The sequence below is a fragment of the Odocoileus virginianus genome, chromosome 9 (genome assembly GCF_023699985.2).
Source record: "Odocoileus virginianus isolate 20LAN1187 ecotype Illinois chromosome 9, Ovbor_1.2, whole genome shotgun sequence".
Lineage (NCBI taxonomy): Eukaryota > Metazoa > Chordata > Mammalia > Artiodactyla > Cervidae > Odocoileus > Odocoileus virginianus.
This window is the reverse complement of record NC_069682.1, coordinates 62,748,455-62,759,471: the sequence shown is the minus strand read 5'-3', so window position 1 is coordinate 62,759,471 and position 11,017 is coordinate 62,748,455. Positions and strand designations below refer to the sequence as shown.

At 45.3% G+C, this 11,017-nt stretch overlaps 1 pseudogene; it reads left to right on the top strand.

Annotated features, from left to right (window-relative positions):
* Window positions 1-228: 228 nt before the first annotated feature.
* On the top strand, window positions 229-2,432 carry LOC110147639 (uncharacterized; annotated as a pseudogene).
* The last annotated feature ends 8,585 nt before the right edge of the window (window positions 2,433-11,017 follow it).

The window sequence follows — 11,017 nt, the reverse complement described above, 5'->3', positions numbered from 1 at the left end:
ATTCACAAGTCCTGGTGATGAAGACCCCCCCCCCCCCCCCCCCGCCGGAGAAAACCAAAAAGAAAGAGGACCCAAAACTAGTCTTTCAGGAATCCTCTTATCCAAACCTGATAGATCTAGAAACAGAGATGAGGCCTCCACCATATGTACCCTCCTTGCAATTCCCTCCGAGGAGAGAAGCTCCCAGGGGTGAACCGAGAGGACTAGGAGGGCCAACGGGAACCGACCATGAGGGGGGACCAGCATTGGGGGCCCGGGGGAAAACTAGGGGAGATAGGGGTAGACAAGACCCTGGGGACCCAGAGTTACCTTCATCCACTGTTCAGGCACTCCCCGTCCAAGTGGGACCAGCTAACCCGGATGGAGAGTGAACCTATCAGTACTGGCCCTTTTACCTGTACAATTGGAAGATGCAAAACCCTCCTTTCTCAGAGAAACCCCAAGGCCTCATTGCACAACCCCACCTGGGACGATTGTCAGCAGCTGTTACAGGTGCTCTTCACCACAGAAGAACGGGAGCGAATTCTGGCAGAGGCGCGGAAACGGGTCCCGGGGGCCGACGGGAGACCAACCACCCAGCCTCATCTCGTAGACGAGGGGTTTCCTCTGTTGCGGCCTAACTGGGATTTTGAGCGAGTGGAAGGTAGGGAGCATCTCCGAGTGTACCGCTAGACTCTGATGGCTGGCCTGCGGGCCACAGCAAGAAAGCCGACAAATTTGGCAAAGGTAAACTGAGTAAGGCAAGAGCCCACTGAGAGCCCGGCAGCCTTCCTAGAGAGGCTCATGGAAGCTTTCAGGCAATATACACCTATGGACCCCCAGGCTGAGGAGTCACGCGCTGCAGTTCTACTAGCGTTTGTGAATCAGGCAGCCCCAGATATTAGGAGGAAATTACAAAAGATAGAGGGGTTGGGAGAACAGACGATACAGGATTTACTGAAAGCAGCTGAAAAGGTATTTAATAATAGGGAGACCCCAGAAGAAAGGGAAGAGCGAATTTGACGGGAGGAAAGGGAATTAGCTGAGAAGATCAGGAAGGAAGATAGAGAATATAGAGCGAGGGAAACCCGGAAGAACCAGAGGGAGCTAGCCCAGATTCTTTTTGCGGGGTTGAAGGCCGGAACAGAATTGAGGGAACCTCGAGACCCCCGGACGGGAGAAAAAGAGAAACCAAAACGGCAGGCCCTAAAGAAGGATCAGTGCGCCTACTGCAAAGAACAGGGGCACTGGAAAAACGAGTGCCCTAAGAGGGACTCGAGGAGAGGAAAGACCCAGAGAGAGAGAATCTCCCCTGGAACTCGAGTTCTATATGCGGGGGAAGACAGTGACTAGGGGAGTCAAGACTCGGCACCCCTCCCCGAGTCCTGGGTAACCATGCATGTGGAGGGGAAACCCGTTGACTTCATGGTAGATACTGGTGCCCAACACTCTGTTTTAAATCAAAAACTGGGACCAATGTCTAAGAAAACCAGCTTGGTGCAAGGAGCCACGGGGACAAAAAGATATTGTTGGACCACAGAACGAAAAGTAGATCTGGGGACCCACCAGGTGTCCCATTCGTTTTTGGTGATACCAGAATGCCCAGCCCCTCTACTTGGAAGAGACTTGTTGACTAAAGTTAACGCTCAGATTCATTTTGACCTTGGGAGAATGACAGTCACGGATTGACTTGGACAACCGATACATGTCTTATCCCTAGCCTTAAGAGATGAATACAGACTTTTTGCACCTAAGCCCTCAGAGACCATAGCACCAGATGTACAACCGTGGGTCCATAAATACCCGTTGGCCTGGGCTGAAACGGCAGGGATGGGACTGGCCAAATAGAGACATCCAGTCGTCATCGAGCTAAAGGCCAGGGCAACTCCTGTGAAGGTGAGACAGTACCCCATGAGCCAGGAAGCTTGGCGGGGGATCACTGCCCACATTATCAACCAGGATACCACCCTCCAGAAGGATGACCAAGATGGATGGTACTGAGATCAAAACAACAACCTGATATTGCCTGCCACCCTGGGTCGTCACCTGTGTGAACACCTGCACACAACTACACACTTGGGAGAAAGAAAGACCCTAACACTTCTCCAGACGGCCTGCCTGAGGTTCCCTCGACAAAATGCAACTGTACGAGAGATAATTCAGGCCTGCAAAGCATGCCAGCTAATGAGGGCAGAGAAGAAGCAGCACGCAGGAACGAGGTACCGAGGGGAAAAGCCAGGGCAACACTGGGAGATAGATTTCACTGAGGTAAGGCCAGGCAAGTACGGGTATCACTATCTGTTGGTTCAGGTAGATACCTTCTTGGGGTGGGTGGAGGCCTTCCCCACTAAGGGAGAGACAGCAATAGTGGTTGCTAAAAAGATCTTAGAGGAGATAGTGCCTAGGAACGGGCTGCCAGTGGCTATGGGCTCTGATAACAGACCTGCCTTTGTGAGCCAGATTGTACAAGGGCTCGCCCAAGCTCTGGGGACGAAATGGAAGTTACATTGTGAATATAATCCCCAGAGCTCAGGACAGGTTGAGAGAATGAATCGGACCCTAAAAGAAACTGACAAAGTTGGTAATAGAGACTGGCAGGGACTGGGTGACCCTCCTTCCCTTCGCACTCTTTCGGGCACGCAACACCCCCCCCCCCCCCTTATAAGCTGAATCTTACCCCTTTTGAGATTCTGTATGGAAGACCCCCTCCTGTGTGTCCTATTTTCGAAGTAAAATGCCTGCCACCCCCTCTGTCTTGGTTGCTGTAATGCCGAAAATCTTATACCACTCTGAAGAGGTTATGTACTCACATTGGGACCGGGAAATGCTAAGACAAAAGAGAGAGCCAGTCAGTGCAATCACCATAGCAACCTTGTTCAGTCTTGGGCTGGCAGGAGTAGGACTTTGGGACAATTCCAGCAAACTCTGATGGCATTAAGTAAGGTGCATAACCATGTTTGGAAATTGATTCGAGAGATACACGAGGGTCAAAATAAGGGGGCCATCCCCTCACATAATATTGGCCCAGGTGATTGGTGCCGTTTTACCCAAACCCAATCTGAAGTATTAGAACCTAGATGGAAAGGCCCTTATGTTGTTCTCCTTACCACTCCTACTGCTGTCAAGGTCGAAGGGATTGGACCCTGGGTTCACTGCAATCACGTGTGGCAAGCCACACCAGAAGAACAGGAAAAAGCGCGAGCAGAATGGAAGGCGAGTCCTCACCCGCAAATCCTTTGAAGCTGAAACTCGTCGGCCGGGAGGTCTCCTAATTCTCCTGTTGATGGCTGCCCTTATCTACCCAGGAGCGACTAGTCGCAACCCCCATCAACTTGCCAAGATCACCTGGAAACTCAGCGACGGGCAGACCCATGAGCTGCTCAACGAAACCTCAGGAGTCCACCCTCTGGACACCTGGTGGCCAGACCTTTACTTTGATCTGAGGGGAGTCTTCCCCGGGGAAGGACCCCGGGGGGAAATACCCACAATTCGGGCCATGGGGGGCCATAGGGGGCCATAGGGACCGGGAGAAAACTCGGCCAAGAGGGGTTCTTCGCGTGCCCGGGCAACATAAGAAATAACTGGAAAACCTGTGGTGGCATGGAAAGCTATTATTGCAGGAGCTGGAGCTGTGTAACCTCTTGTGATGGGCCCCGGGAATGGGATGCAGGAAACAGAGATTTGGTAACCCCGACTGTGGCGTAGTCCGCAAGGCCAAGTACCTCAGATATGGGTGCAATTTAACCAAGCTTCACTATCTCTGCAAGGCCAAGGGCTTTCCTCCCTACGAGCCGCTGTAGATGCAGATCCAACAGGCTGGGGTCTGCGTGGCTCTGGAGAAGAATGTTGTTTCTATGCAGACTATAAGGGAGTGGTAAGAGAATCCGTGGCCAAAGTGAGAGAGGGACTGGAGCAACGAAAGAGAGAACAGGAAGCCCAGCAGAGATGGTTTGAGTCTTGGTTTCAACGCTCCCCCTGGCTGACCACCTTAATTTCCACCCTCCTGGGTCCACTTATAGTGCTATTATTGATACTCACATTTGGCCCATGTATTTTAAACCAACTAGTATTATTTATTAAAAAATGCCTCAACACCATTCAGATTATGGTGTTGAGACGACAATGTCAGCCAGTGGCCCAAGATGGAAAAGAGGAAGATTCCTCTACTTGAACAACAGACAGGGGGGAATGTGAGGCGAGCAGAAGTAACGCCATGGCAGGCAGCTTAGATTAGGAGGAGGCCTTCCTACTTCTGGGTGATAAGATTATCAGGCCACCTGGATACAACCAATCAGCTTAACACTGACCGCTGTTTGCCAGCTAGGAACAGGGCGGAAACCCCTAGGAAAGTCCCGCGCGTGCGAAAGTTTTGAGTGTGTTTGACCAATGAAATTGCTTTGCAAAGTTGTAACCAACCCACTTAAACCAACTACCAACGGCGTGTGCTCACCCTATAAATTTGTGTAACAGCTTGGGCTCGGGGCTCTCTGACCCCGCACCACTGCATTGGATGCGGCAGGAGCCCTGACTCGAGTCAGGAATATATTTCCCTTTTTGTGAGTTGCATTGTCTTGGAGCCTTCTCTCTTCCTGCTCGGGGATTCGGACATCGGGCATAACAATGTGAACTCAGTAGTCGTGGTGCACAGGCTAAGTTGCTTCGTGGTGTGTGGGATCTTCCCGGACCAGGGATTAAATTCGTGTCCCCTGGCAGGCGGATTCTTAAACACTGGACCATCAGGGAAGCCACAGAGGCTGATTTTAAACAACAACAATTTTTTTTAAAGCTTAGGAATGTGGGGTCAAATGCACTGCTCCTGGAGTAACTTTACTGCTGTTCAGTCACTACGTTGTGTCTGACTCTTTGTGACCCCATGGATTGCAGCATGCCAGGTTTCCCTGTCCTTCACCATCTCCCAGAGTTTGCTCAAACTCATGCCCCTGAGTTAGTGATGCCACCCAACCACTTCATCCCTTCTCCTCCCACCCTCAATCTTTCCCAGCATCAGAGTCTTTTCCAGTGAGTCGACTCTGCATTAGGTAACCAAAGTATTGGAGCATCAGCTTTAGCACGAGTCCTTCCCATGAATATTCAGGGTTGGTTTCCTTCAGGACTGACCGGTTTGATCTCCTTGCTGTTCAACGGATTCCAAAGAGTCTTCTTCAGCACTACAATTCAAAAGTATAAATTCACATATTTCAGAGGGGCATAGTGGATTAAACAGTATGGCCCCCAAATTCCTACTGAAACCTCAGACTGTGATGTTATTTGGAAATAAGGTCTTTGCAGATATGATGAAGATGACAGAGATGGGGTCATGCTGGACTTGGGTGGGCCCTAAATCCAATGAGAGTGTCCTTATTAGAAGAGAGGATACACAGAGAGACACATAGGGAAGAAGGCCTTGAGAAGATGGAGGCAGAGATCTAAAGGATGCTGTCAGAAGCTAAGGAACACCAGGAGTGTTTCTGGTGAGTGTTTCTCACCAGAAGCTGAGAAAGGCAAGGAAGGATCCTCCCTGGAGTCTTTGGAGGGATTGTAGCCCCATTGTCACCTTGATTTTGGACTCTGGCTTCCAGAACTCTGAGAGAATAAATTTCTGTTGTTGTAAGCCACCATATTTGTAGTAATTTGTTATGGCAGCTCTAGGAAGCTATTATAAAGGGCAACTGGATAATATTTGAGTTGAGGACACTCAACCCATTAATTCCACTGCCAAAAAATTATTGTAAGGATATGCTTTCATATCTATGCCAACATACATGTCTAAGGAGACGTTGGTTGGGTAATGAGGGTGGAAATTTACATACTGTAATTCAACTATGCAAGACTATTTTGGTAGTTTTGGTAGTTAAATATAGTGAAACAGCAATTGGCGAATTTTGGTGAAATGTATATAGGAGATCTTTGTTCTGTTTTTGTAACTGTTCTATAAACTTTAAATTATTTTGTAATAAATCCCTACCAAATAAGAAGTTGCATATTAATTGACATTGCACTTTGAAGGAAGAGTGTTTCCTTCTTATTTACTTATATAGTTATTTGTTTACATTAGTGCAGACTCATTGATCTTTATTTTATTCCTTGGGTTATAATTCTTTAATAACATCATCTATTTTGATATTGAGTTATACCAGATTTGTCCAGTGGGAGTCCATTTAAGCTGGACTGAATGTCCTTCTGACATGTCTCCATCTTTCTTAGAACAGTTCCTTACCTTCTGGGGGAAGAAGGTATTTCACACTCACCTTATACTTTGTCTGCCTCAGCCTCGAGATCCATCATTTCTCTAAGGATCTTGGTTTATTTTTATGGAAGAATAGTATTTAGAAATCAAAATCTGGACAGTAGGTGTGCTTATTGCACTCAAACGATATTATATAACTCCTGATTTGATGCTAACAGAAGCACACAGACAGCTGTAAGTATTTTTGACACAAACTTAAATCTGAATCTGGCCAGCTTCTAAATTTTATTTTTTTAAGATTTTTTGATGATGTGGACCATTTTTAAAGTCTTTATTGAATTTGTTACAATATTGCTTCTCTTTTATGTTTTGTTCTTTTTTCTTTGGCCGTGAGGCATGTGAGATCTTAGCTGATGGGCCAGGGATGGAACCTGTACTCATTTCATTGGAAGGTGAAGTCTTAACCACTGGACCACCAGGGAAGTCCCTGGGCTAAAGATATAAATGTGAGAGTCTTCTGTGTTTGGATGGCATTGAAAACCTGCCAGGGTAAAGCGGCTGGATATTCTCCACTGGCCTCTATAGATCTACCCTTCATCCTTCTCCATTCTGTCCGTGCTCTGGGAGGTTGACCTTTGTGGATGCAGACTGCATTGTTGAGGACTTTTCTTACAGGCTTCTTCTTTCTAAAGAAATATGAGATGAGATAAAGGACCATTGGGCTTCCCAGGCAGTGACGGTGGTAATGAATCTGCCTGCCAAAGCAGGAGACGCAAGAGATGTGGCTTCTGTCCCTGGGTGGGGAAGATCCCCTGGAGGAGGGCGTGGCAACCCACTGCAGCATTCTTGTCTGAAGAATCCCATGGACCGAGGAGCCTGGGGTGCTACGGTCCATAGGGTCACACAGAGCTGGACACAACTGAAGCAAGTTAGCATGCATACAATGAACGATTGGGCTGGTAGGAGTTGAGGAAAACTTATTTTTGTTTTTTAGCTCATTGGACATTTGAACCCCAATGCTTGAACCCAATGTTCTCTTGACACATAAAGCCACTGGAAGGACAGAGGAGAAAATGGAATTGAGAAGGGTGATTATCAGTAAAACAGAATCTCGAAGAGAGTAAGCGTTCCAGTGGAGGGATTTGCCTTGGAAAGGCAGAATAATCTATGTGGTTCTTGTAGACTATTTGATCTGGAGCAGGTCTTTATGTTAATGGATTGACCGTGCCCTTACCTGTACTATCCAGGCTGTGAAGTGAGTTAGCCTTTTATTTAGCCACTTATATCCTTGAACACTTTCTTTCAAGTTCAACCTGACTGGGTCCCTGGAAATAATGGTACATACAATCACATCAGCTTTCCAAAGGTGGTAGATTCCATTCAGTGAAAGACACGGAATGCAAGTTTGTAGATATTGGAGACAATTGAACTTATTTAAATCGTAAATGAGGAGGGAAATGGAAATTGCAGAACAGACTGAGTTGAAATGCAGAGGAGGGGAGGGACCAGAGAGGAACCAAAATGAAGAGAGAGATGAGTATAGGGAAAATGTAAAAGCAAACTCAGGCTTCAAGGTGGCCACAAGGGACCTTTCAGAATGGCAATGCTGAATGTAGGTTAGAGAATCTTTTTCTGGGTGGTGCATTAAGTAATCTCCTCTGAACATTCCTTAACTCTTTGGTAAGGTCTGAGATGTTTAGGAATCTTTGTTTTAGTGGATTCTCTTTGGTCAAAACTGGCAGAGGAGTGGCACTAAACATTAAAAAAAATTTTTATTGGATAATAGTTCATTTACAATATTGTGTTAGTTTCAGGCATACAGCAAAGTGAATCAGGGGTACATATGTTGTAGCCATGTGTTCCAGGAAGCAAACTCACTCAGAAGGACAATGCAGATAGTGGAGTGCAGTTTATTACACTGGCAGGCCCAAAGCAGAGTCTCCTCTTAGCCACGGACTCTGACCAGTTTTTGTGAAAACCTTATATACCTTAAGCCTACGTGCCCAAACCCACCTCCCCAAATTCCCTGAAACTAGTCTGAACAAAAGAAAAAGAAAGATACAATCAAAGTTAACCCATGATTCATATACCTTAAACTTAGGTAGTTAACAGTGGACAGTTATCAATAGGCATATGGTCATTCCCCAATAAGCATAATAGAATGTATGATTCTATTCAGTTACACAGATAATTAGGGTATTCTCTTAGAGATGGAGAGCCCTGGGGCTCTTCCTTCGGGGGCCTGGTTTTCCAGTTGGTATGTTGTTTCCATAGATACTGGGCATAAAGCTCAAAGTCCACAGTCTGGCCCAAGATGGAGTCCTGCTTTCAAGACAGAGCCTGTTCTGCCTGTTTCCTCCTTCGCATATACATACATCGCCTCTTTTTTAAGATTCTTTTACCATCTAGGTCATTACAGGGCGCTGAGTAGAGTTCCCAGTGCTATATAGCAGGTATTTATCAGTTATCTATTATATGTATATGTTAGTCTGCTATGGGTCAAGCCCAGTCTCCCAATTTATCCCTCCTCTCATTGCCTCCTGGTAACCGTAAGATTGTTTTCTACGTCTGTGACTCTATTACTGTTCATTTTTACCATTTTTTAGATTCCACATATAAGTGATATCATACAATGTTTGTCTTACTTTAAACATTTTAAAGAGTTGTGGGAAAATATGTTTCATATAGCAAGATTACCACTTTAACCATTGTTAAGTGTACAGTTCTGCGGCAGTTCTCTGTGTGTTCCCATTGTTGTGCAACTGTCACTGACATCCATCTCCAAACTTCTTCATCTTCCCAAACTGAAATTCACTGCCCATCAAACACCTCCTTCCCATCCTCTGCTCCTCCCAGCCCCTGGTAACCACTATTCTGCTTTCTGTCTTATGAGTGTGACTTACGCTAAGTACTTCATATAAGTGGAATTATGCAATATTTATCCTTTTGTGAATGGTTTCTTTCATTTGTCATTACTGTATTCAAGGTTCATCCTTTTATAGCATATGTCAATGGTAATCCTTTTTTTTTTTTTAATTTTTTTGGATGTGGACCATTTTTAATGGTCTTTATTGAATTTGTCACGTATTGCTGCTGTTTATGTTTTGGATTTTTGGCTGCAAGGCATGTGGGATCTTAGCTCCCCAACCAGGGATCAAACCTACATCCCTTGTATTGGAAGGCAAAGTCTTAACCACTGGACCACCAGGGAAGTCCCAATGGTATTTCTTTTTAAGCTGATTAATATTCCATTGTTTGTATATACCATATTGTGTTTATGTGGCATTCGTCTGTTGATGGACATTTGATGGATTCTACCTTTTGGCTATTTTGAATAATGCTGCTACAAGCATCAGTGTACAAATACCTATGTTCCCACTTTCAATTCTTTTGGTTGTATACCCATAAGTGGAATGGCAGAATGACATGGCACTTTTAATAAACCAAAAATTTATTTTATTTTTGGTTGCGCTGGGTCTTCGTTTCTGAGCGAGGGCTTTCTCTAGTTGCAGCAAATGGGGTCTTCTCTTCGTTGCATTGCATGGGCTTCTCATTGCGGTGGGGAGTCTCTTCTTGTGGAGCACAGGGTTTAGGTGGGTGGGCTCAGTAGTTGTGGCACAGAAGCTTTTTGCCCCAAGGCATTTGGAATCTTCCTGGATCAGGAAGCAAACCCATGTCCCATGCATTGGCAGGAGGATTCTCATCCACAAGACGTGACAATTCTATGTTTAAAAATCATTTCTGGTTTTTTAGGAACCAAGGAGCTGCACTTTTATGTTTTGGGTTGAGGCGTGGCATCCCTGGACCCAGAGGGAGCAGGTTACACACTCGACGAAATGTAAGTTGGTTGAGTAAGTGAGAATTATCCACCGAAAATTATCCAAAATCTTAGGGAGGAGATTTTGCTTTCAAAGACATGGCCTTTGGGCTCAGATGTATTCAAGCTAATTTTTCCAGGTGCCCAAGATGAACTCTGGTCAGTAATGCACACCAGGCTCAAAGTGTTTTTATGTCTATAATCAATTCACTTAAATAGGCTTTAAAGCATCTTACAAAAGGAATAACATGATAGTAAGCTGAAAATAAAGAAATCAAGGATGATAGAAAATAGGTTAGAAGAGTGAGGTGAAGTTGGAAGAAAAGTCTGTGTGTAGGAGGTTATTAGAGGTAGACGCTGAGTCTCCCTGCAGCCAAAGCTAAGTGGCAAAACAAGACATACATGGCACAGAAAAAGTACCAATTGCTTATAAGAAGCAAAGCATTTATTTCCTGGCTGCAGACTTGAGGGACTTTTCCCCCTGGCACTCACACAGGGGACATAGTTGGTGTAGGGGTGGTGTCTTTCATTACATCACTACTGGACTGAAGATTTTCCCATATGCTTCTTATTTTTTTAAAAAATTTATTTTTAATTAAAGGATAATTGCTTTACAGTACTGTGTTGGTTTCTGCCAAACGTCAACATGAATCAGCCATACATAGCATATGCTTCTTTAAAAAATTTTTTAATTGGTGGAAAATTGCTTTAAAATGTTGTGTTGGACATGAAAAGATGCTCAACATCACTCATTATCAGAGAAATGCAAATCAAAACCACAATGAGGTACCATTACACGCCAGTCAGGATGGCTGCTATCCAAAAGTCTACAAGCAATAAATGCTGGAGAGGGTGTGGAGAAAAGGGAACCCTCTTACACTGTTGGTGGGAATGCAAACTAGTACAGCCGCTATGGAAAACAGTGTGGAGATTTCTTAAAAAACTGGAAATAGAACTGCCGTATGACCCAGCAATCCCACTTCTGGGCATACACACCGAGGAAACCAGATCTGAAAGAAATACGTGCACCCCAA